Raw genomic sequence first — 25,292 nt, 5'->3', positions numbered from 1 at the left:
ACAGTTTCCCTTCCTTAAAAGGATTCCGTCCCGGAATCAGATAAAAAATGAATAGGGATACTCTCTTAACCTTGCACTTTCTAACTCTCGAGTAAATTTTCCCACATTGTGGTTCTTCCATCAAACTCTGAATAGTTTGATAACCCTTCTCCTAAGCACTTGTTCCTTTTCACTCTATAACCCTTCCTGGTTGCTCATATAGGTTACGTCGGGTTGCATGTCTATGCGCTCATATGCCCCTATTTATCTGGCATCCGAATTACACTTCCTTAACATTGATACGTGGAACATGTTATGAACTTGCTACAGGTTCGGGGGTAGGGCTAGCTCATATGCTAACTTCCCAATACGTCTTAATATCTCCAAGGGTCCAACAAATCGTGGACTTAACTTTCCTTTCTTTCTGAACCTCATCAATCCTTTCTAAGGCTTTCCAAGGGGATACATTTCACAATACTAGGTCCCCTACTTCATACTCCTTGTCCTTTCGTTGTCAATTCAACATACTTCTTATGTCCATCTTGGGCTACTACCAGCCGTCCTCTGATTAGATCTATTATATCCTTGGTCCCTTGGACCACTGCTGGTCCGAACATCTAGCACTCTGCAACTTCATTCTGATACAAGGGAGATCGGCATCTCTTTCTGTATAGGGCCTCGTAAGGCGACATTCCAACACTGTCATATCATCCATCGTCATAAGAAAACTCAATTCGTGCTAAGTGATCATTCCAAACTCTTTCAAGTCTATCGCACAGACTCTCATCATAGCTTCTAGCATAGCTTTTTCTTTTCAATACCCACTTTTTTCCAGTTCGTAATTATTACTATCTTCCGTACCTAATATCATACTGGTTACACTTTTGCTCGCTAGCGTTCTATAACCTTTAAATAAATGCGTCAACCTTAGTATCACGAATGCGTTAGAATCGGAATACCCCTGCACTGATACTACTTCATTTCTATCGGCTTCCATCTTTAAAAGCTTGATCCATCATATAGAAGTAAAGGAATTTATTGAGAGATCACTATGATCATGAACACTTGTTCTATCGCATAGTTAGTACAGAAGGTGGCTAGCCTTTAGTACTTGACAAGCAATTAAACAACATGTAGTATCATACTAGGCTTCTATCACACAGATAGATAGTCATTCGGCAATACCTCCCCTTCTGGAAGGGTTGTTCTTCTCAGCTTATATGAAATGAAAAGAAGAGAAAAGAACGAATTGAAGAGAATTGTATATATGAAGAAAAAAAAATATACTGCCACAAAATATCTGGCTTGGAACCTACCTCTGAACTATAGAGGTTTGTCATAGGAGAACAAAACATATGTGTATATATATCAACATCAAGTATTATCGCATCGCATTTCGCATGCTTAAATATTTTTGCTATTCCGTCCATCATTCTATGAACCCATGCTCTTCCTCGAGCTTATACTCAATCACCTTTGAAACTCCCTCGACATCGAAAATCGAATCTGGAATCTCAATCTAGACATCATCGTTACTAGAATTCTATGCTTGCACCGCAACCTTCCTCGTATAGTAATACGACTCTCTTTTCATAAGAGGGAATAAGTATTCAATAGGTAGATACTCTACTTAATTAGTCTATCAATGATAACTTATACACTACCATGACCCGATTAGTGGTACTCAATCTCAACATCCATTCCAATACAACTCTCACGGTTGTAATTAGCTCATTACTCGCAGAATCATTGCTGGTCCACCACTGACCTACTGTCGTCATTCACTTTCCATGAAATCTTAATATCTAACCATACGGAGTCCATACATGTCGTATAGAATACTTCTAAGGAGTTAACATAATCACCAATCATAATTCACGAAGAACACTCCAAACTCTGACGTTCTTTCATGACATGAAGTAGATAAAATTGCATAAGAGTTTCAGTCAAAGCAATGATAGCAGGTTAATACCATTCTTAATCGTATGCCTTAAATAGAAGACTTAACTCAAAGGTTTGTTTGGTCCTTTTTGAAATATGGTCCTGGCTTATTCTCAAGATAGGACCTTCTAAGATAGATAGCCCGCTAATGGCGATTACACGAATTAAACCTTTACCCAACTACTATTACGGTTGAGTATTGCACAGTCATCAGAAGGAATGTCAATCTTCCGAACCGTAATACAACCTTCCCGACTTCAACCATCATCACTGTATTCCTCTCGCACGAGCGCCTATAATTATCCTCTTACATTTAAAGTGCCGGCCACCTCTTTGGCCTTTCCTGATGGTAAAATTTCCTTACAGTCAATGTCATTTTAACCACCTCCAAATAAATTTTCTACCTTATTTCAATCACTGCTTTTGTGAAGATGTTTTCCTTAAAATCTGATGAGTAAAAAAAAATATCACCATTTTTCCATAAGTTATTGGCTCAGTCTTTAGAGGTTAATCACTATCACGATTGACTCTCGATCATACTTAGGACATCTTTTATCTTAGGTCCTAATTGCCCTGAACAATTTCGACCTTTACTGGTCCGATCCATACTTTCTCGTGGTTTAACACGTGCCCCACTTGGCATCATTATAATTACGTCATATTTCCTTTATCATAATTTCTATTCTTGAGAATTTTGAATATTACCTTTCTCCTTGTAAAACCTTTAAGGTTTTCCTTGAATCGTTCCTCCTGTATTCCCTAGATACAGGGCATATCAAGATACCATTTATTAATACCAGAATCATTGTCTATATACTTTTGAAAAAAAAATTCCACTGATTTTTAAAGGTTGTTATTATCTTAATCCTTTCCAATTCATACTGTCAAAACTCATACTATCCCTATTAAGGGTGAAATGCCAACCTTTATGCATTTCCCTAGGATTCATTTTAAGTTACCGATGTTCTATCCTTAATTCCACCTTTAAAAAGGTACATGCATCCTTCCATGGATAAATCAAGTCATATATCCCTGATAAGGGTGTCTTATTCAATCATTCCCACCTCGATAGTATATGCCTAATTTCACAATAACATCTGTATTCAAAATGAGGTCAATCAAAATGGCCTCCAAAAGATAACAACGGTTATCCGCTTTTCTTTCCTAATTTGGTAATGATAACATGGATGTTCTGGAAGATATTGGTCGTGTTCAACGTGAACATCTTTTTATTAAATCCTCATTTTCTTTTGTTTTTTTTTCTCAACAGTCATCTCAACGTTGGGATGTCTTTCATACCTGGCGTCTCCCTTTCTGGGTATCAAGCCACCAGTCTTACACTTCACATTCTTGAAGGTCACTTCCTTCCTCCAATTCTCCTAATTTTCTTACTTCCTTGTCTCCTCAGTCTATCCGCGTCTCATTATTTATCCTTCGAACTATCTCAAGGTTTCCTCGAATCCTCCTAACTTACAGGGGATAAAATATATGTATCTCTTATGCCTTCAACCATCAATTTTAACTCATGGTGAATCACCCTCATCATGACGATTGCATACTTTTCTATTTCTATTACTATGATTCTTTAGGGTTTCCTCATACCCAACTCCCTTATCATTCCTCAAACTCTCTTGCCTTAATATTCCTTTCCACTTCAGTTTCTTTTTATTTTCCTTTCTCTTATAATTATTTCATGAACCAACACAACATAAGCATTGATTTCAAATATCCCGTCATTCTGGATTCGTGTCCTCAGAACGAATCTTGACAACTTTTACAACTTAGATTCATAATTCATCATACTCGTCCGCCTTTGTTCTGGCTCTAAAGCTTTTACACTATCTCCATAACCTTGGGAAGTACTTTCCTGAAAACAATTGACTGAACTTTAATCAGTTTATTGTAACCTCTGGCTCCATGCCTTCCTTGGACTTTCACCAGCGGGTGGTCTCTCTCTTAGGAGGGTAAGTGACAAAAACACTCTTTTGTGATTCGTCAATCATTTAGAATCTCAAATGATTCCTGTATTTCCTTTAGCCAGGCTCTTGCCTCGACTGGGTCAGCTTGTTCCTTGGAACTCTAAGAGCTTAGCGACTTAAAGAACCTGAAAGAATTTCTCACCGCATTGTTTCCTCAGGGTGGTGGTTGGGGATAATAGTATAAGTTCTATTTAGGCAGGTCCATGAATTGCCCAATAGGAGTACCATCCTGATTCTCCCTATCTTGTTCAACTTCTGTTTTCTAAGTATGAAATGTTCCAACCTTCTCCCATAATCGGGGTTATCTTATACGTTAAAAATCCTTGTTTTCCACTTTATTATGTTATGGGTTCCTTCTATCTTGATGTCGACCTCCCTGACTATCACGTTCAGGGTTTGCTCTAAATCTTATTCCTCAAACTAGCTTTCATCTAAGATCTCATCTTTAAGTTCTTGAACATTTGGAACCCAAATTCTGTAGGAATGCCTCATTATTACCTTATCATCTTTCTCGATATTAATCTCTTATCTATTTGTTGGCTTTCTGCCTTCATTCATCACTTTTTCTGGCACAATATGTTCTTTTCCAATAATTCGGGTTGTATTGCAATCTCAAACAGCTTTTCGGTACCGGCTCCGGTTACCTTCACTTCTATTTCCATTTTCTCAAAATCTCTTATAACTCTCCCAAAGACATTATAATCTTGAGTCTCTCCTTTTTACTAAGGGCATCAGCCACCACATTGGCTTTCCCCGAATGATAAAGAATCTCCCAATCATAATTCTTGATTAGCTCTAACCGCCTCCTCTGGCGTATGTTGAGCTCTTTCTACGTGAAAATGTACTAGAGCACTTATGGCTTAGGTAATTCTCGCACTTCTCTCCATACAAGTAGTGCCTCCAATCTTTAGGGCAAAACTATTGCCATGAGCCCAAGCTCATAGATGGGGATATCGAATTTTATATTCTCTTAATTTTCTTGACGCGTACGCGATTACCTTGCTGTGCTGTATAAGAAGCACCCTAATTCCTTATGCGAAGCGTCAATACAAATCACAAAATCTCCTTTTTCCATCCGGCAATGCCAACATAGGGGCCATCACCAATCTTTGCTTCAGTTCTTGAAAGCTGTTCTCGTATTTCTCTATCCAATCAAACTTCTTAGTCTTACGAGTAAGCCGCGTTAAAGGGGCTACTATCTTTACAAACTTGAACGAACCTCTGGTAGTGACCGGCCAATCCTACCTCTGGGAGTTGCCCTAACCATGGTCATCAATTCCTCAGTGGTCCTTTATTGATTCTTGTCAGGATCCTTCACGGGATCCTCCTCAGCAACAATCCCTTCTAGGACAACATCCTCAACCGCTACATCCTCAATATCAACATCATCCGGTCCTGCGTTAGGACGCTCTATCGGGTCCACAATCCGATCTCCAATTAGTAATAAAACATCATCGCGCTGTTACTCCTCAACCTCAGGGTTCGGAGTCCCGCTACCATATATGATAACGAACTACGCTTCTATCACGATATTTATAAGGGTTCCCATAAGGGTTTTAACTGTCAGTACTACGTTAGGTAGCCCGACTATGAACTTGGCAAGAGTTCTTATTATCTTTGTGAACTTATTATCTTAATGTCACATCATCTCTGAGGTTTATAACGCTTAGCTCTGATACCATTTCTGTAACACCCCCAAATCCGGGGTCGGGGATCTGGGTTGTCACGAGTTCCATTTCCCTTAATAACACCCAATCTTAATAAACAATCAACTACTCTGTACTGTGACCCCACAATAAACACACACACCACAAGTTATAGTCTCAGAGATGAATATCGAAAAGTAACATGAGTCATTTTATTCTAAAATTATATGCCATTACACCTTAAAAGGGTTTCTGAATAGATTTACATTTCTTTGCCATTATTACAATTGATAAAGATACATAAGTCTGGTACATCAAAAGTTGAAAGCCTAGCCTATTGGTAGTTCCTACCTCAGCTACAGCGACATCAACGCCTATAGGAAACTGTGGAACGTTTCCTATCCGCTCGCGAATTGGGAGCTTGGTCCTGTTCATCTTTTCTATATGTTGTTGTGTAATGAAAGAAGAAAGCAAGGGTGAGCAGCAAGCCCACCAAAATAATATGTATAATGATTAACAATATATGAGCCTTCTCATAGTACTCATGAAAGTCTTGGTCAAAAGAAATGGACCAAGTTTGATATCTTAATGCGATGAAGTCGCAAAATATTCAGTATATATACATATATACTTTTCAAAATCTTGGAAGTCCTCTTCCATGCATAATATACACAGAGTTCCAGTTTATAACTGTATAAAACTATCATTGCAAGGTGATCTCATATATCTAACCTTGTCTCAACGTTTTTCTGAAAATCTTTGACATGCACAAGATAATCATTTGCTAGATATAAGTTTAAAAGAGGAAGTTACAAGATACTCCAATATACTTATATCCGAATAGTACTTGAACTACCACCGTTCAAGTTATAATCAATTTCAAAAGTTCATCACCCAGATGAGACTACAAGATAAGACTTGAATAGATTCAATCCTTGAAATATCATTATAAATAATGAAGTTACGAGATACTTCATTAAGTCCCGATATATATATACACCTATATATATATACATTTCATACACTCCTTGAAAACCTCTGTTATGAAAATTATAAACAGAGTTGCAATATCCAATGAATTTTGGAAAGGAGAAAACCTTGGCATAAACCTGATATCTTGCTGATCAGGCAAAGATACCAATAAGTAACCTTTTCTACTAGTAGATGGATGAATCCCCCACAAGTCATCACCCTGGCCACATAAGGACCTTGTGCTGGACCGCCACCCGGCCTCTTACGCGTTGATGGACTGCCACCCAGCCACTTACACTTTGATAGACCGTACCCCGGTCTGTCGCTTATGCCGACTCAATTAGATGGACTTACTTCCCGAACGTTGGGCAAGTAATCAAATTGTTTTCTCAAAACAGCAACCACGTTGCGAATGTAAAATACACCACAGAGCCGGATCCCCCAGGTTTTGAGCAAGTATTTAAATCCTCTTCGAAAGGAGGATCTTAAATATAAAAGAATGAGTTTTGGGATCCGCCCTAACTTTTTGAAATCATTTTGAAGACTCGAAAACATTTTTAAGAATGTTTGGAGTACTGCTGATTTATTAAAATAAATCAGTCCTGATATATTAGAAATATCTGAATATTATTATTTAAATAATATTCTCATAAAGATAATCCTTATAAAAATAATCGAAGTAGAAGTTTTAAAACTCATACTTGAAATGGATATTAAATAACCAAAGATATACTTATATAAAAGTACTATCTTTATTTGAATAATCGAAAATAAGTTTGATTATCGAAACATTATTCTTTAATAAAATAAAGAATATTATTTAGTAAATAAGCGGAGTCATAATACCTCGAATGAATATTATAAATAATATTCATTAAATAAAATAAACGGAGTCATACATCCTCAAATGAATATTCAAATAATATTCATTAAATAAAATAAAGCTATCGAATAAACCTTATTCGATCAATAGTTTTGAAAACTATATCCATATATATATAAATATATATATAATATACTCGGGAACATCGACTCCCGGTTTAGAAATATGTTCACCTTGGGGTCCCCTTTACTAAGGGTATATGCAAATTACCGCTTATCTCTAGCATGGGTATTATCAACTGAATCAACAGATATATGTATCAAGATTACGAACCAAGCATGCATATATACAATATCACATGCTACAATATATCGCAAGAATTTGCTAATTAACCAACATGCATTATCACAAGACAATGCATATACATATATACATCACAACAACAGTATAGCGGGTAGAAAACTTGCCTGAGTGCTCCCGGATAGACTTAAGCTTAGAGTGGGTCCGATAACCTATGAACAACAACATAAGTCGGAATTAAACCCCGGTCGCTTAAGAAACTAGACTTTAACCATTTAGAGTCCTAACGTTCGCTTTCGCGCTTAACGATTTACTTAAGTCGCTCGAGTACCCTCGGCTCCACCATTTTTAATAAATTAGCCATTACGAGTTTTAAGGCGATTCTTTCGCGAGTGCCTTACCAACTGCCTAATACACTTTACATAATTGTTTCATATTCCAATTAGTCATTTAAGGGCCTTAACCAAGGTTTCAAAGTAAGGCGAGGGGTAATGGTTCGGTCGCGAAACGCCGTTACTTAAAACGGCCGTTTCTCCTAAACCGTACATCGGATTTAAGCGAACCGCATATCAAAACGAAGCTCGTAACATGAACTATCTAATCATGGCAATGGTAAAAACCTAACAGGGAGTTCTCGGGTTCTGATGTTAAGAGCAAAAACAGTCTAAAGTATATCGGACATTACGACGGCTATGTTTACGCGATTTCCCAAATTTTTACCATTCCAAATCATATCAATCCAACTACCAATCAACAACAACTCAAGATACACATCAATGCTACTTATTTCAGTCATAATAAGCTCAAGGATCTCAATCCAATCATATATTATAACATCTCCAAATTCAACTAAACTACTTAACAATTAAGCTCGAATCATGCTTATCATTCAAATTACTACTCATATATCCAAACCATCTCCAAACTTCAACATTCAAACTTATTACTAAAGGGTTTGAAGATTTATACCTTTCTTGGAGGGTGGAAAGTTACTAGGAAGCCTTATGGAGCCTCCTACAAGCTTGATCTTTCCAAAGAAATCAAGAACACAAAGTTAGGCTTTGAAGTTTCTAAAAGTCCGATTTAAAGAAATGTAAAAATGAGGGTCTTACCATGCTTATTTGGAAGAGACTTGTGAACAAGAGTTGTAGGCCATCTCAATACCTTTCCAACAAGCTATATAATACAACATTTGAGTGAGTATTGAATGAGATATGGCAGTTTGAAGTTGCTGGGTTTGTTTTAGCCGAGAGCTTTCTTCTTGAAATGGGAAAGTCAACTTTCAATTTGTATTTGTGTTATGATATTTGTTGGTTGGTTGCTTCCTTTTGTCTTGGAAATAAATTAATTTTTTACCATGGTGAAAAATGTGTGGCTCACAATCAACCAACCAATCCTTCCCACTTGTCATGCTTAGGTCATCAAGCTTAGGTCATCTTGTTACACTTGTCTTCTTCTTGTTGGTTTGATGACATCATCATCCCTAACCTCCTTGATTAACTCCTAATTGCTTGCCTAATGACCGCTGATCTGTTATACGGTTCGCTTAACTTTCGTCTCGTTTATCATTTGAGGGATCATACCCGGGATCTTATTACTTGGGTTCCCTTAACCTTTCTCAATACATTATATTCCTTTTATGATCCTCTCTTAAAATCCTTGAATTTAAATCCTTTTTATTCTGTTACCTTATACTCAATTCTTTCCGTTTCTGGTGGATTTTCGGGAAAAAAACAAAGTGTCCGGATCCGAATTCTAATGACCTTTACATACAGTCATTTACTTTATGGAATACTAATAAGATCTTAGAATTTCCATAACAGTACTCCTATATAACGTGGTCTGATAATTTTCCTTAATCAGCATTGTCAGCAAAAGTTACTATTCATCCGGGTTTCAAAATTTTCCAAAAATTGGGGTTATTACATAAAATGATTTGTACGAAGATAATGTTATCGAAAAGGGTTAGCGTATCAAAAATATTGCGTCGGGCTGCGCACAGGTCAAACCGTAATCCGGATCGAAAAAGTCAAAACATGGAAAATGTCCGAAATTACCAGATTAGGTTAGAAAGGAGTTTTCGGAAGAGGTTCGGGTTATAAAAATATAAAAATAGTTGAGGTTGAACGATTCCCGGCTTTAAATTTTTTTTATAATTATTCAGAAAATAGTTAATAAATTCATAAACCAATATAAAATTATATAATACTCCAAAAATTACCAGAAAAATACCTTAATTATCTATATTTTATTCTGGACATAATAAAATTAACATATCAAGACTTTACCATATATAAATATCCACATAACCACACCAATCACAAATAATTCACCAAAAATCACATAATAATCACATAATAATCATTTATCAATAAAAATAATTACACGCTATGTCCCGGATATTACATCATCCCCCTTAAAAGGATTATGTCCTCAGAATCATGTTAAGGATTAGATAACGATACATTCAAGTATCTCACTTCCCTTTTCTCAAGTTAATCTCTCCACCTTACAACTTTTCATAAACTTTTATTCGCAACATCACTCATTACTTAACAGCCTCTTGCTGACATCATATTCTATCTGTTACTCATATCACTCAAGTCTTCATTTTATATATAATGGAGCTTAATTACTTTTCGTGAATATATGCACATAAACACCCTATGAATCATTTATACGTGTGGCGGTGAAGCCAACTCACTTACACTTATCTTGCCTATTTTACCGTTTCAAAAGGACCAGCATAATGCCCATTAATTCTCTTTTCTTTCTAATTCTAGTAATTCATGCTCATGGACGTTTGCAATAAAAACTGGTTATTGAGCCCCAATCCCACATGTTTCTCTTTTAAATTAACTTAGTTTGTAATTGCTTTCAATCTCATTCAAGGTTCTTTAGTGGTTCTCTTTAATCTTCTCGTTCATCTGTGAATGATACACTGAAACCATGGCGTATTCAATTTCTGACGTTCTCGAAATTACACTATAGTTAAGAATTAACGAGAAACTCTCGACTGGATACGATTGACGCACAAACGTATCGTCATACCTTAATTTCCTTGAATCACAATCGAGTATATTTCCTGAGCGAAAATCTGTTATTTCTTAGAAGAAAATACACTAGTCTGGAGGCATCACCCGCATATTTTAACCCATACTATCATTTATTTTGGTTCAGGGGAGTTCTAATACGAAACCGAGTGCAATGCTTTTCCTTGACGTCTAGTCACATATAACTATTATTCTTTCTTTATGCCATACTATCAGAAAGTCTTCTTTGACATCTATATCTCGTAACATATTCTAGGAGTAGCTTGAATCTTTTGAGTTATCGTAGCCAATATTCCTATCTTTTAGTCTTTCCTTATTTACTGGCCGTTCATCTAAGAGTGGTATATACTATTCTGGTTCGACATAATTTCATCGTATTCTGAATACTCCTGTCATATTTCAAATCAAATAATATCGACCATTTACAATCATTTCTGGATCTGATGATGTACCACCATTTCTTCAAGCAGCAACTAACCCACTTATTGGACAAACTTTGGTTCTCAGGTGACTTCACTATGACGTTTCCTGGCAAAATGTATCCATCTAGTCTTTGACGTCCTACCTTAACTCTTGGGTAGGCATAATATTCATTTACATATTTCCTCTCATTTCCTCTTCATGTCTAGTCACTAGATATCTTCTTTTAGCCCTCGGTACTTGATCGTTCTCCTGGGATGCATTCCATATCCCAATTCCACTTTCTTTCCTATTTTCGTTCTTCATTCTCACAGCTCATTCACAACCGAAGTCCTGATATTAATACTTATTTTGATGTCATATCAAATTAGATATCAATACGAACTTTTATGCTCACAACATCCCATACTGAAGTAAACATCAATTATCTATATTAATACCACTTTTGATATTTAACGACAACCTAAGTATCAATATTAATCAGAAACTGAATTAAAACCGTATTTCACATTTTATCCAGAACATAAATACTTGATAAATCATTTATTGTATGATTATCAAAACAATACAGAAACAAGACTTCCTTTGATAAAACTTTATTGCAGATGATAGAATCTCTTTGATTGGCTAATAAAATCCATATTGGTGTAGGTACTAATCTCTTCTTTATTCCACCTCTCTTCTTCCTTTCCTTCCTTCCTTCTCTTTACTCTTATCTTAAATCTTTATTTCTTAAAAACATTCTTCCCACCTGTCCATACAAATAACTTTCTATCTCTCTTGTCCATTACTAAAGGCATATTCATCCAAGTAAAGCCTCACACACTTGCACCAACTTCTGAACTCTATTGGTGTTCTTACCTTCCCCGAATTCCTCATTGCTTTAATTTCAGATTTGAAAGTCACATCAAAATTTGACTTAATCTAATTGGGATCGATTTCCATCTAACTGGCCATTAATTGGTAAAATTAACCAATTAACTTATTTAATTGATCAATTGCACCAAGTGATGACTAGCTAAATGAAATCAAAGACCAATTATATATAGTCAGATTGGCTGTAACAACCTCTTTCAAGAACCGAGATCATAATCATTTGAAGTATTAACATGAATATCAAAAACACACGGAAGTATACTTTCTATCGTAAGAGTAGGGTATTTTCCGAAAATTTGGGCAGCATCTCCTTTATATTATTGACTACCAGCCGGACTCAAGCCGACACCAACAATCAATCAAACAACCAACAATCAACTCACAAGTAGACCAATCAACTTCCATCTTCTAAAATCACCATTTCACTATCACATATAATACTAACCAGTACAATCCATATTTTAGTTCAACTTAAGATTATAGCGAACAATTCTTATTATATAATACCATTTCTCATATCCTTTTATTATAACTGAATATCACTATTGAGTACTATTATAAATTATTCTAAAATTCTTCTAGTTCATGTTTCAATTCAAGCTCTTTCATTAACAATTCGCCTATCCTTGACAATATACACTTGTCCTTATTAGTTAACTCGTTCAACTCCTGATAATCAGCACATGGTCTCAACCAACACTCTCATAATCTTGTGAAAGAATTCCTTTGGCTTAAAAGCATCACTTCATAAAAATCTTTGCAGCTGAATCATAATATCTTCATCTCCCCTTATGTCTTTTCATACTGAACTTCTTTCACTGGCTCAGTTACGAGTATCAAATATACCATAACTCATTTACTTAAGTAGGAAAATCCAACCATTCCTTGAAGAACACCTTCGAAGTTTATTTGTAACTAGCATTTCTTTGATCTTGAACCTTCATGACAAGTATCTCTCACATGATTGAGGTATGCTTTATCTTCACAATGTATTAATCGGTTATCTGGTTACTATTAAAAAAAATTTCATTTGCTTCTGCTGTCCAACCAATCATTTGCCTTATCCAATATATGCAACTTTACTTTCTTATTCCTCTAGTTAATATTTTTATTATACGGTTCGCTAACTACTCCAATTCACGCCAAAATCTCATACTTGCAACGTATCATGTATACAGATTTCCGCCTCTGATTTTATGTCCTCGTAATAACCACGTCGTTGGTATAAGGGTTCTTCTCTACACGTAAATGTCCACCATTTATCGGCTTGCAATTATCCACACTTATCATATAACTCCATCGGCTACACGGGTTCATTTCACTTCCTTTTTAAAACATTCAAGGAATAGACCTTACACAAGAAGGGAATTTATGTATACGATTCTGACTGGAAACTTTTTGTAAGGGATAATAGTACAAGGAAACAATCGAAAGGATTCATAAATAAAGAAATCAATGTTGAAGAAGAAAGAATGAATGATGATTTAGATATGAGTGAGACAACCATATTTGTACTCAAGATGGCCATTCTTTCATACTATATGGTATACATCATATGATTAGGTGGCGTCCCACCAAACTCTTTGTCATTTGGACAAAGCGTCACACCATAACACTGCTTGTCTCAATCAGAAAGCAATATTTTGAAGGAGGAATGATTTGAAAGGGATTCAACAAATTTCTTATCACATTATAGAGCTAATCATGAAAGAAGTTCATACTTTACTCGAGATTTATAAGAATTATAGGAAAGAATGATATCATTGGTTATCATCCACATTTCATCTGTTTACATATTCAACACTTGTCTGATCAATAGATTCCATTCTGAGTCGTCTATCAACTTTAGAAAGTTCTCAAAAATGCTTTCTTGAATCGATCATTAGAATAATTTCTCATTTATTAGGTCTTGTATCTTTAGCGTCACGCTTCCACATTCAATATTTTTATAATTTGACCATATTTGCACTCTAACGAGATTTAGAATCATAACTTCAAATTTCGCTTATGCTACTGATCATTCAACATATCAACTCCTTTGCTAATAGCATTCTTCCTTTAGAAATGTGTAGAAATTTTCTCAATCTTCTTTGCTCATACTCGGCTTCTTATAAATCGACGTATTCTTTAAACTCTAATCGTCTCAGAAATAGTTTCTCCATACATGGGTTCTGTCGTTAAACTTATCAAACAATATTTGCACTCTTCTGTTAGGAACCATCAAATCTTCTCCATAATAGTGGGTCTACTTGGCCTTCTAAATAAACCATACTAACTTCTAGAACAAGTATTTTCCTGGATAATCTGAATCTTATGACAAATAAGAAACTCAAGTAGTAGTTTGAGAACCAGGTTTTTAAAACTTGTTTTGTTCCGAGGACTTTTAGAAAATTTTTGTTAAGAAAATCTCTTTTGAAAACTGGTTTAAAATTTTGAAAATCATACACCTGGTCGTCATTACTATATGAGTTGGTTGTCATCCTTTTCAACCACTACCAAGTATCAAATTAGGGAAACACTCAGATAACAGGCCATTAATTTCGATATACCCTCTACCCCTTATTGGGTCCATTTGCCTTCATTGGTCGACAAAACTCTAGTTACCGTTGCATATTATCTTATTCGTAACTTCACTTCTAGTCTTCCATACCGGTAACACCCCCATCATCATCTCTAACGATCACTAAGTATAACAAATCTATCAAGTAATCATCAAATCTATTTTATAACACAAGATCGGCTTATATCACATCACATTACTACTATACGCATTATGTTTGGTCATAACATCATCATCTACTTCCAAGAAAACTCTCGATTTCCAATCTTTTCAAATTCCTTTAAAAATCCATCTAGCTCACTCCACAAGATAATCATAGGTGGCATACTCATCAATAGCTCCATATAACCTGGTACATCTATCCTTTTGGATAACTAAATTCTCTCTCTAGGTCTCTTCTTACCCCTCTTAATATCTCGTGTATTCACCATATATTGTAGCTCTCAAATCCATCCTTCTAGGGGCTGTTACTTTATAAGACGGGTTTTAAACTGATGGTATAAAACAAGGCGTAGGGTAGACAGAAGAGATGCGCTCACAGCTGAATATCCGGTAAAACCAGAATCAGCATGTGGGAAACTCTCGAATAGGTAGTCTCACATCAGGGGATGGGATAATTGCTTGACCGTCATGACAGGGGTGATATGGCTATCATCGGTGGAAGAGTAGGGCGTGAACCAGATGATAGTCCTTCGACTGAAGGTTCTGAATGATCAGACGATCCTGGGATAAAAGAGTCTTCCATCGCCGTTATTTGACAATCGCGTCGCTAGATAAGAATCTCGAATCTTGCCATAAATTATACTAAAACCTACTATTTAGAAGCACTCAACCTCTCAACGTTCTATTTCTTTATTTCCTAATACTAATCTTAACCCTCTACCCATTCCCGATAATCTAGGCTTGTGGCAGTGACTTTAAACCTTAGCTCTGATGTCAAACCTGTAGCGCCCTCCAAACCCGGGTCAGAAGTTTGGGGTCCACAACACACACACACACCATATTTAAACCTGTTTATGAATATGATAATATATACAATGACCCTACTTACCATAATCAAGGATCATAACAGTTTAAAGTATGTCCACAAGCCACAATCTTATTTATTACACACATACCAAATCCCAAATTTATTAATCTTACATTTGAAGTCAAACTTTATTACAAACTTTTAGCACACACTAAGCCACACAACTTCCGCTAGCTCATTCCACTTCAACCTGTAAACCTAGCTAGCACACTCGACTGGGGATCCTCGCCATTACCAGTTTTCTTCTTAACTGGAAAAAAACATCAACAAATTTGGAAGAGTGAGCTAACTAGCTCAGCAAGTCATAATGATCACACTGATATTGAATAATGATTAATTAAAGTGATATAGGGAATTAAGTTTCCTGATAAGCAATGAGTAGAATTGGATATTCACTTTTATTTTAAAAACCAAGGTTAGGCTGATGATCAGTCACGCACTAACCCCGAGCAAGGCTCCCAGCTTTGCTCTATATACTGGATCCAAAGCATACATTGGCCTATTATGACCACGAATCTGGTTCGACCACGAATCTGGTCCATATTTAAAAATAATCCAATTCCATAATAATAACATGATAAACAATGTAATTCAATAAACCGAATCATAAACAACATTTATCTTGAAGCATAAGGTGATTCATAATACCATTAAGGTATAACAAGGTATACAAGAAGATTGACTTTTAATTTAGGGAAAGAATCAGAGTGTAGAAGACCAAGGGTGCAAAGGTTACATGGAATGGTCTTATGTTATACAAGGCATAAAGGTTCATCTGTTAAGCAATCTCATATCAAGAATCGGTATGTGGTAGATATGTATTTGTGGAGTAGTATCAGATATGTGGGGTTCGTATCGAAGAATTCAACAATCACTGGTTTACAAGAAATCTGGCTCACGACTCAAGATCAATAAGAATCAGGGTTTAGGGTTGAGTACTTCAAAGTACTTGCAATATAGAATAGGAATTACTGGGAATAATTGCAACATAATGAAAATAGTTCAAAAGTATTCACAAGTATATTACAAGAAAGTTCAGGGACACTTGCCTAATCAAATCGCTTTCACTTCACTAACACTTGTCAATTAGTTCCCACTCACTAACCACTTGCTTTCCTTTTCTACGTTTCGCTTCCTCTTGATTTCTGGGTAAAAACAGATGGTTGATTCAAAAAGAGGATTTCGAGAGCTTCGTTTTGATATATTGCATGCCCGAATCAGAGTTCGATAACACCTTCGTTTGTGCGATTGATTTTCAAGAATACGGTATTTTAATAAGATTTCCTCTGGTTTTCAGGGGTTTGTACTGTCTGATTATGATTTTACGTGTGAAAATGAAATAAGAAAGGGCTATTTATATATACGGAATATTAGTACATTTTGGATCGTGTTGGATCGATAAAAACGTTCATTTTGGATAAACATTATCCTGTTTTGGATAAGCACTATCCTGTTTTGGATAAGCACTATCCTGTTTCGGATAATTATGAAAACCGGGCTTTTATAAAACGATTTGTACGAAGATAATGTTATTGAAAAGGGTTAGCGTATCGAAAATATTGCGCCGAGCTGCGCACAGGTCAAACCATAATTCGGATCGAAAAAGTCAAAACATGGAAAATGTCCGGAATTACCAGATTAGGTTAGGAAGGAGTTTTCGGAAGAGTTTCGGGTTATAAAAACGTAAAAACAGTTGAGGTTGGACGATTTCCGGCTTTAAAAAAAATAATTTTATAATTATTCAGAAAATAGTTAATAAATTCATAAATCAATATAAAATCATATAATACTCCAAAAATTACCTGAAAAATACCTTAATTATCTATATTTTTTTCTGGACATAATAAAATTAACATATCTAGACTTTACCACATATAAACATCCACATAACCACACCAATCATCAAATAATTCGCCAAAAATCACATAATAATCATTTATCAATATAAATAATTACACGTTATGTCCCAGATATTATAGTAATCGTCGGGACGTCGAATGAATATATGTATATATATATGATTATCATATACGGAAATGATTGCATGTCGTAGTGAAATATTTTGCCAAAAATAACCAATAACCCTAATTTCGAATAATGACGGGTATATATATTTTCTGAAGCAAATACCGAACCGATTTTCGAGGACATGAACCCTAATTGATGCGTGTATTATAATAATACATATGGTACGAGTCGAGTTTTGTTAACATACGGGTAGATTGTTAGCGAGGATATGTCAAGCATATCCGGACGTCTAATTTAGGGTATTTCGGTTCTGTAGGTTCCAATCAAAATCCCGAGCATCCCGGTCAGTGCAAAGCTAGCTAGTAATAGCTGTTAAAGCGTATTGAGGCAAGTACCCTTGACCATATCTTTATGGTTCAGTAATATATGAATAACTGTTGATTTAAATTACGTACTGGAACGGAAAATTTTAAGTTACGTATCCCCTGAGTTTAAAAATGTTTTGTTAACTTATGTTTTGGGGAAAAAAAACTTCTGAAAATGCCTATCTCTAAATTTTGAATAAAATTGGAAAGGTTTTTGGAAGAGTGTGCCGTGATAGAACTGTTTTGAAGAGAGATAGGTATAAGTGATATGAAAACTAGATAAAATAGATCATATAATTGGATGAGCGTGCGCAAGGGCCCGTAACGGCCAGGAAGATAGCGTAAGAGGCTAAGTTGGTTGCACACCCTATTTAAACCACTTAGTCCGGCGTGACAAAGACCTAGCTAGTCTCTAAGTTCCAGAACAAGTTTTATGGAATGGCAGATGGAGCCATCTGATGGAGATAGCCTGATCAGCTGTCTCATCAGGGATCATCCATTATATACATATCTGAGCGAGGTTTTGTGGTTCCTATAACGGAATAAATGATTTTGGGTCCCCGTAACGGGATAAATGATTTTATGGTTCCTGTAATGGAACAGATGATTTGGAAATAAGTATAGCATGCTAAAATGTAACTCTGATATTCACACAGCACACAATTGTTGTTATGGTTTTACGGAGCATGCTAGTTTTTGATATCCAGTTTATACATGTTTTTACTTATTTTTATAAACGAGTTATGATTGTTGTTCCTATAACTATTTATCATAAACTATTTTACTTGTTATTTATATAGCGGTACTGCTGAGCGATTGATCGCTCACCTTTACAAAATGTTTCGTATATTTTATATTACAGATGCCTAGGAGATCCTTCTGTCATAGGCGGGGCCAGATTCCAGTTCCTCTTGTATTGAGCTTCTCTGAGTTTGTTGTGTCAGACCAGGTGTGGTATGTGAGTTACTATAGAAAGTTAGATATGTCCGGTTGTTTTAAATAAGTTGGTTTGTATTAAGTGTGTAACCTAAATCATACTTGAACCTAGAAAAGATCTTGAGAAGGGATTGTTTATATTGAAAACAATGAGTTGATTGTATTATAATAGTGGTTTGATATTGTTAGTGATGTCAACTCCTAACCCCGGGGTTAAGGCCGTCACAAGAATCTTCTAAGGCGTTGCTTGAAGGAGAAGTTATAATATGGGAAAAGTTCACAGAGATGTTTCAAGAGAAGTATTTTCCAAGTTATATACAAGACCGGTTGGAAATGAGGTTTCTGAATCTTAGACAAGAAGACATGACAATGGTGGAGTGTGAGGTGAAGTTTTCAGAGTTGGCAAGATTTGTGCCTGAGTATGTGAATACGGAAGCTAAGAAGGCCAAAATATTCCAACAAGGACTTAAGTCGTGGATTCAGAGTCAAGTGGCTATCTGTAAATAAGGACTTATCCGGCGATTGTTCAAAAGGCCATGATCGTAGAAGGAAAAAGAGAAGAAACTAAAAGGGAAAGTGAAGGAAAGAAAAGAAAGTTTGAGGATTCAAAACAAGATCAGGGAAGTTCCAAGTTTAGAGGGAAGTTTGGAAGGAATGCTGGAAGTCAGAACCAAACGTTTAATCCAGGAATGGGAATCAAAAGAATCATTTTCAGAAGATGGGAAAATTAGTGAAGGATAATAGACCCCAGATTCAGGAGTGTAAGATTTGTGGAAAGCGGCACCCGGGGAGGTGCAATAAGCTAAATGTGACGTGCTTGAAATGTAACCAGAAAGGGCACTACTCAAAGGAATGCTCAAGCGGTGCAGGAAATCCAGAAATGACTTGATTCAAGTATGGAAAGGTGGGCCATATGGCTAGGAACTGTAAGAAGCCTGTTCAGAAGGAAAATGTGCTTAGGATTGTTGGACCACCACCAGCACCAGCAGCCCAGCCAAGGGCAAGAACGTTCAATATGACTATGAAAGATGTAGTGCAGAATGTGGATGTGGTAGCAGGTACGCTTGTTATAAATTCCGTAGAAGTCAAAGTATTAATGGATTATGGAGACTACTAGATCTTTTATTGTTGAAAGTGTTATTGATAGTTTAAAGTGCGTTGCGTACCCTCTTGAACCCAATTTGATTATAGAAGTAGCAAATAAAAAAAGAGTTACTGTCAATACAATTTGTCCCAATTGCGATATGGTTATAGAAGGTCGGCACTTTTCTGCTGACTTAATACCTTTTAAGTTAGGAGAATTCGACGTTATATTAGGGATGGATTGGTTGTCAACCCACGAAACGCAAATTGAGTGTAAAAGCAAGAAAGTGAAATTGAAGTCCAAGGATGAAGTTGAGATGATATTCATAGGAAAGAGGCAAGAGAGGAAGATTCAAACGGCTATTCAAACAAAGAGATTGTTACGACAAGGATGCGAAGCTTATTTGGCTCATGTAAAGGATGTAGAGGAGGAATCCTTAAGGATTGAATATATTATGATATTTAAAGATTTTCGCGATGTGTTTCCAGATGAATTACCTGGACTACCTCCGGATTGAGAGATTGAGTTCACGATTGATTTAGATCCTGGAACGGAACCAGTTTTGAAAGCTCCCTATCGAATGGCGCTTGTCGAGATGAAGAAATTAGTGACAAAATTGCAAGAATTATTAAACAAAGGAGTAATTCTCTTGAGTGTTTCCCCGTGGGGTGCACCAGTGCTATTCATAAAGAAGAAAGACGACAACATGAGATTGTGTATCGATTATCGTGAATTGAATAAGTTGACTATTAAGAATAAGTATCCTTAGCCGCGAATTGATGATTTATTTGATCAATTGAAATGAGCTACTTGTTTCTCAAAGATCAATTTAAGATCTAGATACCATAAATTAAAGATTAAGGTAGAAGATATACCCTTGACGGTATTTTGAATGAGATATGGAAACTATGAGTTCTTGGTAAAGGCGTTTGGTTTGACGAATGCGCCAGCTGCATTTATGGATCTTATGAATAGAGTGTTCAAGCAATATCTAGATAAGTTCGTGATAGTGTTTATTGATAATATCTTGATATACTCCAAGTTGGAGGTAGAACATATGGAACATTTAAGGATTTCTTTGGAGATTTTAAGGAAAGAGAAGTTATACGCGAAGTTTTTTAAATGTGAATTTTGGCTAAAGGAAGTTCGGTTTCTCGGACATGTAGTCAATAGTGGAGGTATCAAAGTAGATCCTGCAAAGATAGAAGCTGTGATGAATTGGGATAAGTAAAAGACTCCCACAGAAGTAAGAAGTTTTCTCGGATTAGCGGGATATTATAGAAGATTCGTACAAGATTTTTCTAAGATTGTTGTCCCATTGACTAAGTTGACAAGGAAGAATGAGAAGTTTGTTTGGACATATAATTGTGATGAAAGTTTTCAAGAGCTAAAGAAAAGGTTAATAATTGCACCAGTGTTGGTTCTACCCGATGAGAAGGGTGAGTTTGTAATCTACAACGATGTTTCATATAAAGGACTAGGTTGTCTGTTAATGCAACACGAAAAGGTAATAACATGTGCGTTAAGGAAATTAAAGCCGCACAAATAGAAGTATCATACGCATGATTTGGAATTAGCAGCAATTGTATTTGCTCTTAAGATTTGGAGACATTATTTATACGGAGAAAAGTGTGAGATTTATACGGATCACAAGAGCTTAAAGTATATCTTTATGAAGAAAGATTTGAACATGAAGCAAAGGAGATGGTTGGAGTTATTTAAAGACTACGACTGTATGATAAGCTATCATCCCGGAAAGGCTAATATTATAGCGGATTCGTTAAGCCACAAGGAAAGATTGAATATGTTAACTTCATCTGAAGAATTGATCAAGGAATTTGACAAGTTGGAAATAGAGGTATAAGTTCCAGAACTTGTAATTAAAGTAATGTGTGCGATGATATTTCAGCCAGAGGTTTTGGAAAAGATTCGATATTATCAAGAGCAAGTGATGAACCACGAGAATGATAAATTGACAGGAGAAGAGGTTAGAGCTCAAAAGGATGAGAAAGGAATATACCACGTTGGCTCATGTATTTAGATTCCTAATGTTGTGGAATTAAAGCACGAGATTCTTCAAGAAGCACATAACTCGAGGTTTTAGATTCACCCTGGAAGTACGAAAAATGTACAAGGACTTAAAAGAGAATTATTGGTGGCCGAACATGAAAAAGGAAATCGCAGAATGGATAAGTAAATGTTATACGTGTCAAAGAGTAAATGTGAAGCATCAGTAACCGAGTGGATTGCTTTAGCCAGTGGATTGCTTTAGCCACTAGATATACCTGAATGGAAATGGGAGCATATCGCGATGGACTTCGTGGTAGGATTTCCAAAGACTAAGTCTAATCATGATGCAACATGGGTAATAGTCGATCGGCTGACAAAGTCAGCGCATTTCTTACCTATCAATGAAAGATTCTCATTGGAAGAGTTGGTAAAAATGTACTCGAATGAAATCGTAATGCGTCATGGAGTACCGGTGTCTATCGTATACGATAGAGATCTGAGATTTAACTCGATATTTTGGCGACAATTTTATGATCATTTGGGAACTAAGTTGAAAATGAGTACGGCGTATCATCCGCAGACTGATGGACAAAGCGAAATGACTATTCAAACGATCGAGGATATGTTGAGAACATGTGCGTTGGATTTAAAAGGAAAATGGAATGATCATTTACCATTGATTGAATTTTCCTACAATAACAGTTATAACGCAAGTATTGGCATGCCTCCTTACGAGGCATTGTATGGAAGGAAATGTAGATCTCCTACATATTGGGATAAGGTTGGCGAGCGCAAGCTAATTGGTCCAGAACTAGTGCAACAAACGAAAGAGAAAGTGGAAACGATTCACAAAAGGCTGGTAGTTGCTCAAGATCGGCAAAAAAGTATGCACACTAGAATCGAAAGAATGTGTTATTCGAACCCGGAGACAAAGTGTTGCTGAAGATATCTCCATGGAAAGGTCTATCTAGATTCGGAAAGAAAGGAAAGCTAAGTCCCAGATATATTGGGCCATTCGAAGTATTAAAGCAAGTTGGAAAAGTCGCATACGAGTTAGCGTTACCTCTGCAAATGCAACATTTTCATAACGTGTTTCACGTCTCTCTTCTAAAGAAGTATAATGCGGATGCTAGTCATGTGATCAAATTGGAACTAGTGGAAATTTAGCAAGATCTATCTTCTGGGGAACAACCTGTGCGAATCCTAGATCGAAAGGAGAAAGCGCTTAGAAATAAAGTGGTGCCTCTAGTTAGAGTTTTGTAGAGAAATCCTAAGATAAAGGAATCAACTTGGGAATTAGAAAGTGAAATACGAGAGAAGTATCCGCATCTATTTTTATACTAGATTCTGAGGACAAAATCCTTTTAAGGGGGGTAGATTGTAGTGATTGGGAATTTCGCGATATAATTAAATGAATAAAATATAGTTTTATGCTATAATTATGGTTTATGTGGATTTATGTGAATAAATAAAAGGTTAAATGATTTTTTGGTTTAATTGTCATTATTGTATAATAGTAACTGGGAATGTAAAGTAACTCGTTCCAGTTTGATGAGTCAACTAAGGGATTAAGCTGTGTCGTCAGGCCGTCAAGTTGAACGGAACCCGTTTTAAAAGGGATTAAGGTGTTTAAGAGTATTAATGAGAAATATATTTGATGATCTTGTGTGTTTGCATGTTATTTGATGTATGCGTGTTCAAATCTGAGATCTGTGAAATTTTTTAAATGTTTTTAAAATGATTTATAAGGATTTTATTGATCTTTAAACATTTTTATAAAATTATAGGTGTGATCAAGGTGCGAGATTTGTTTTACTATCTCTAAAATAGTCCAAGGGACTTTTTAAAAATGATAATCGGAATTATTTTGATATTCTAATATTTTTAAATGGATTTATGGAGTTTATTTTTTATATTTGGTATTTATTTGTAAAATCTATAATAAATGATCTATTCGCCCAAAAATTTATTTCAAAATATGGAAGAAGAACTAATTTCATGCTCTTTATTTTAAAAATAGAATTTTTTATATTTTCTAATCTTATATAGATGATTTATATTTTACAAAATGATTTATGTGTTAAACAAATTAAAACAAAAACAGAAATTCAGAAATTGATTGCATTTTACCAAATTGTCCCTGCCATTTTGGCTATATAAACACACCCCTTTCCTCACTTTTTCTGTCTTATTTACCCGGCCTCTCTCTTCTTCTCTTCTCTCTCACTCTCGAGCTCCTCTCTCTCTCTCGGTATACCCTCTCTCTCTTCGATCTCTCTCTCATCTCTTAACCATTTTCAATTTCAAACCCATATTTATGAAGGGTTTTGCTTCCTTTATACATATATGTGGATACATGTTGCTATATTTGAGTTTTTGGAAAACCCCAAGTTGGGTTATTTGGTTCTTTGGTTCGGTTTTAGTGAAAATAAAAGGGGATTTGATTTCTTATGGTCTTTGATGATGATTCGGTGATTTCCTGCTTGGTTGTAAAGATAAAATCGATTTATGGTAGGGTTTAGGTTGGAAACCCTAAAACAGGGCACCACCGTGCTTTGCCACTGTCGGCGGTGAACCTTCGGTGAGCCAACAGGGACGATGATGTACATGAGTCCGAAAATATATATAAACTTTTGTTTTTAAATTTGTTTTCTTGCATGCATGTTGATGTTTAGTTCGAAAACCGAGTTTAGTTTCGTTTTTGTAAAGTAAATGGTTCAAATCGTTGTTGAGCATTCGTTTTTGGTTTAAATCAAACCCGATTCATGTTTTTTAAACTTGCGTGTTGATTTTTGCTAGTTGCATGTTGTTTTGGTTGGAAAATCTGAATGATACTTATTTTTAAAAGAAAATAGTTTGAATTATTTGGTTAATTTGATATGATTCAAAATTTTAATTTTGATGGTGTTTATAAATTCGATTTCGTGATTGTTGATAACTTAATTGGATGATTCTAGACTAGTTTTGCATGAATGTGCTTATTCATAGATTTTACAAGAATTCTAGAGTCTAAATTACTAATAGAGATTCAAATTGGTATTTTGCTTAAGTTTGAGTAATCAATTAATGGAAATTTTTTTTGCATGTCGGCTTATGTGTGTAAAACCGAATAGAGTTCTAGGTCTAAGGATTTGATTCAAAATTTTGTGATATATATGATTGGTATGATTTTGTTCATTGGTATTAAGTCGAAATAAGGTTTGGGTTTAATCTAGAAGTTTGCATGTAACGTTAAGTGGTTGCATGTTAATTTATAAAGGATTTATTTGTTTTTGTCATGTTATATAGGTACGAATTTTTGAATTAAAAAGGAAAGGGATAAGTTGTTTTGATGTCAAGTTATATGAGTC

Source organism: Apium graveolens, chromosome 2 (genome assembly GCF_009905375.1).
Source record: "Apium graveolens cultivar Ventura chromosome 2, ASM990537v1, whole genome shotgun sequence".
Classification (NCBI taxonomy): Eukaryota; Viridiplantae; Streptophyta; class Magnoliopsida; order Apiales; family Apiaceae; genus Apium; species Apium graveolens.
This window is presented reverse-complemented; position numbering follows the sequence as displayed.